Source organism: Nyctereutes procyonoides, unplaced genomic scaffold (assembly GCF_905146905.1).
Source record: "Nyctereutes procyonoides isolate TBG_1078 unplaced genomic scaffold, NYPRO_anot_genome, whole genome shotgun sequence".
In the NCBI taxonomy this organism is placed as follows: domain Eukaryota; kingdom Metazoa; phylum Chordata; class Mammalia; order Carnivora; family Canidae; genus Nyctereutes; species Nyctereutes procyonoides.
In genome coordinates, this window is record NW_026575125.1 from 57848483 (window position 1) to 57853775 (window position 5293).

The window sequence follows — 5293 nt, forward strand, 5'->3', positions numbered from 1 at the left end:
ATTCAGGGCCCTTGTCCAGAAAAAACAAAACAAAACAAAAACAAAAACAAACCCCTGACAAATTGAAAGTGAAACCGACACATCAACAAATGTTTAATCGTTCTACCCTAAAGAAACTGGTTAACTTGATTGAGTTATGAGTGTTTCCCAGTGGTTGACCAACCACCTATGAGACTAAGACTGGAACTAAATCGGGAAGAATTCTTGCAGCCGTGTGGAAGAGGCCAAAAGTGACCAAAAGTAACCTCTGTGATGACAAACCCGAGATCTCTCCCATTCATCATGTTTATGTCACCATTTTCTGAACATGTGTCCCACGAAGAGGCATGATTCCCAAATGCACATGCTCAGAAAGGAGGACAACCCCCCCTTGGCCCTATGTGCAATCAGCATATTCCATTCAACCCTACATACCCCTTGACATCCTGACCCCTTATCCTTAAATACACCCAACGCCAACCCTTCGGGGAGGTGGATTTGAGAAATGTTCTCTTGTCTCCTTGCTTGAAATGGCCCTTGTCTGAAAACAAAAGTGGCAATGTCTTGTAAATGAATGGGACCTGCAGAATATGGGATGGGTCCTGTCAACAGAATTCACCAATAAAATCTGCTATCTCTAGGGCAACTGGTGGGCAAAGTTGGCCCTTCAAACCTATGCATAGTTAGGAAGTATGTAGGTCTGGAGTAGCAACACTTCTCCTGGGTAGGTTTTGGGAATTCAGAACTTCTAATACCTTGAGAGACAGATAGGAGAGTCCAGTGAGTCATAGTAGAAGGTGTCCATTCCTAAAAGGAAGGACTTTCATCTTCATGCTCTTTCACTCCTCATGTCTAATGTCCCTGGTGTGCCTGGGGATTGTGTTACATACAGTATGATAGGCAGGCCCCTACCCCCACCCCACCCATAAAGCAAACCTGAGACTAAGAAGAGGGGGCTCCCATTATAGGGCTGGATGTGATTTTGCCATCCTGCCTAAGATATATTCTTATCTGAGTGTACAGACCCTGGTTTATATTGCAAAGTGTGTTTGCAGATTTTTTTAAAGATTTTATTTATTTATTCATGAGACACACACACACACACACACAGAGAGAGAGAGAGAGAGAGAGAGAGGCAGAGGGAGAAGCAAACTCCATGCAGGGAGCCTGATGCGGGACTCGATCCCCGGACTCCAGGATCATGCTCTGGGCTGAAGGCAGGCGCTAAAGCACTGAGCCACCCAGGGATCCCCATGTGTCTTTGCAGGTATTATAAGAGCCTCCCTTTTTGGTACTCCACCTTCAATGTGGCATTATCTCTTTACCCATAGTGAGGTTTACATTCCATTTAGTTTATATTTTATCTCCTCCTTGTGTTCCTAATTTTTTACATGCATAAGTATATATCTCATGAAATTTTCCATTCAATCTCCAGTATTGGTTGATAGCCTACTCAGAGGTGTGCCCATATGTGGCTCAGCCCTAGGTATATAATAGTGACAAGGCAGTCATCCTAGTGAGAGGTATTGTTACATTAAGACTGATCATTAAAAATAAGATAGTAGTAATTGAATGACAGAGATTACAAGGAATAAATACAGTGGCTGACATATATTAGAGAAGTTCCACGATTATTTGTTGCATGAATGGATTGATAAAAATACACCAAGGGCGTTATGGGAAGATGGAGAGGGGCTCTAAGCTATCCTTGGGGGATGGTGGAATCTGTACAACTGAAGTGAACACATTCTGGGCTAAAGTTGGAAGCTTCTGATGCCTTAAGTGTCCAAGAAAATTCTGAGAGTATTGATTTAATATTGTTCATGAGTAAGGGTAAGGAAATAATCATTCTGTGAACTGCTGAGTCTGGATCACATGGGCCTCCGACTGCTCCTGCCAGTCAGTGTGGCGTGTCTGTGTGGTGTGTGTGTGTGTGTGTGTGTGTGTGTGTGTGTGTGTCTGTCTGTCTGTCTGTGAGTAGATGTTTAAGAGAGAAGGTGCCTCCCTAGGTACAGCAGGGGTAGTTCAAAGTGATTTGAAATCAGGCCAGATTTAAAATCACCTCCTCCTTGGAAATTACCAACCTTATTCTCCTCTTCAGCCTCAGGGCCATGATGCTTTATGGATAAAGTAAAGTATGTCATCTTTTAATTCAGAGGCACCTGAATTTTATGATCTGTGTGACCTTAGGTAGGTTTCTAAGGCTCATGGAGCCTTGGTTTCCTCACTTCGAAAGTGAAGGTTATAGTCGCGCTTGCCTCACTTGGTTGTTTTAATGATGGAGTTATATAATGAGTGAACATATGAGCTCTTAGAACAAGGCCTGGAGCCTAATAAATGCTCAGTAAATTCTATATAATTCAGGATGCCATGGACTTTCCAGACATAGTTCAGACCAAGGCTCTGAATTTTTTTTTTTCCTGCAAATGTTCCTTTGCTCCGCATCTGCTACGGAAGAGGGAGGCTTGGGGCAATGAAGGGGAGAAATAGGCATAAGTTAGCCATGGTACTTGGGGGTCCAGCTGCAACTTCCTGGTGCTAGGGTGAACTAGGGCTGTCACACTGGTTGGGCATAGACCCCAAAAAACAGCAAGTTTTCTGTCTTGCTGCAGTGGGTCATAATTTTTCCTCAGCAGTAGCTCTGAGAGCTTCACTAAGCAAGTACAATACCAGAAACTTATCATCAGGACTTTGGGCTTTAGTGGCAGCAGCCCTGGGTTTCAAGAAGAGAAATGAACTAAGCCCGTGGCCGGTCTCTATACATAGTCACTTATTTGTCTTTCCCTTCTTTCCTTACTTTGTCTTTATTCTGTGTGTGTGTGTCTGTTTCTCTCTCTCTCCCTCCCTCTCTCTACTCCTCTTCCTCTGCTCCTTCTCTCTTTTTTAAGATTTTATTTATTTATTCATGAGAGACACGCAGAGAGAGATAGAGACATAGGCAGAAGGAGAAGCAGGCTCCCTCTGGGGAGCGTGATGCAGGACTCCGATCCTAGGACTCTGGGATCACGCCCTGAGCCAAAGGCAGACACTCAACCACTGAGCCACCCACGAGTCCCTCCTCTGCTCCTTTTTTCCTTTTCTGCTTTCTCATAATCACAGAACATTTTTAATAGAAACATAAAACAGTTTTTAATGTTATTAACACTTGATAATCCAAGCCCCATCTCCAAAGTTTCTCAGCTAGAAATGTTTTTCTTTCGGTTGTGTGTGTGTGTGTGTGTGTGTGTGTGTGTGTGTGTGTGTTTTCCTAAATGATCAGAACAATTTGGTCATTTAGGACTTGGATCAATTCTTTACTCACAGCACTCTGAAGCCTCCCCCACGCCCATATTTCCGATCTCCTCTGTCATTCCATTCCATTCCATTGTATTCTATTCTCGGGTGAAGATACGGAATCATATGTCCGGATATGCCATCGAGCCTGTCCATCCATGCCCAAGCCTGGTGATAACCTTGGTGGCCATCACATACCCCAGCTGGGACTGCTGAATATGTTGATTCAGAGCTCACTAGGAGCTCTGGAGCATCCAGAGAAAAAGGCAGGGATGAGATTGGCGATGAGCCTGTTCTGCTGACCTGGTGTTAACCCTGTTTTTATTCAGCCGCATCTACAAAAGAATCCAGGGCTCTGGACCCAGGTATCAGATCTCTCTGAGAGTGGCTCCTGTGGTGCTTGGTGGCACAGGGGCATCCTTTGGTCTGACCACAGGCCCACCAGTTGCACATGGTGGTCACCCACCATGAAAGGAAGCCATTTGGCCTGTGCTGAGTGATTTGCACTGCTTCATCACTCTTATTATGGAAACAACTCTTCTGGTTTTTACTCTCAGCCCCTCATTGGATTCATATCCAGTCCCATAGGAACTGGGCCAGGGGACCAACCTGGGTAAGGGATATCACCACTTCCCTCATACAGCCACAGTGCTGTTAGTGGGCCATGCTGGGCTTCCTGGTTCTTTCTTTCTTAGGATTTCATTTCCTAGTCCTTTTCCATCCCTAAATCAAATAGTCCTCTGATAGAAAAGAAATGGTATTTCACTGTGACTAATTTTTTTTAATTGCCTAACCAAGAAACAGACTCTTAACTCTAGAGAACAAACTGATGGTTACCAGAAGGAAGGTGGGGGGTGGGGTGGGGGTTTGGGTTAAATAGGTGATGGGGATTAAGGAGCGCACTTGTTGTGATGAGCACTGGGTGTTGATGTATGGAAGTGTTGAACCACAATACTGGACACCCGAAACTAATATTACACTGCATGTTCCCTAACCGGAATTTAAATAAAAACTAAAAAAAATAGATAATTTTTTTTATTGCCTGACTAATGTTGGGGCTAAGCATCTTTTTCCATGAAGGATGGGGGTAAGTGGGTAGGGGGAAGGAAGATCATTTTTGCAGATCATCACACATGCTCCCAGACACAGCAATGTCTGGGATGCAGCAAGGGACACCACTGGATCTCATGGTAGTGGGTTATGTGCTATATTATCTTACTCCCATAGGAAAGAGACCCATGGGGAGTAAATTAAGAACTAAGAGTGACTATACATTGGTTGTGGAATTACGTTTTTTTTTTTAATTCATCCTGGTAACTTTCCCTAATTTCCAAGTTTTCCCTGGTGAGGATGTCAAGTCCATATGGTGGGTTAAACACAAGAACAAGATCTGGAAGGAAGGGCTGGCAGTGCCGGTCAGAGAAGACTGTGAGTGAACTGGCTCCAGAGGCATTGCCTAAGGCCATTCCCTGAGGTGGAAGGAAGCAAAAGAGAGAAACCTTCTGGGCCTTGACCCTGAACCTTCGGGTAATAAATAACTCATGACCCTCAAACTATTTGTGCCCCATTGGCGTTCCTGTGCACCTCCAAATTGATGAAATCCCATACCACAGATTTCCAGAGGCCTGGATTTCCAAGGATTCAGTCGTTAGAATGTTTAGACCTAACCAGGGCACTTCCCACGTGGCTCTGGGGATCAGTCGTCTAGGCAGGATCCTTCTAGGTAAAGAAGGCTTTGGCGATACCACACTGCCACTGAAAGTCTAGCCTCTCTTGTATTGCGTATTCCATTTCCCCGTCTTGGGCTAGCAGTGCAGGCTGTGGGAAATTATCCAAGTAGGGAGGGGACGGTCGTACTGGATAAGCTGGAGGACGGAGCCTTGGAAGTTTGGTGGATTCACATGGATGGAGAAAGCCAGAGATAAATGACCACAAGGGTGATGAGTGTTGTTTTCTAGAAAGGCCCCAGTAAATGGACTCAGATCTTCTTTTTCTGGCAGGCTATATGTATACACTAAGATAGAAGGTAGCTGTCATCACG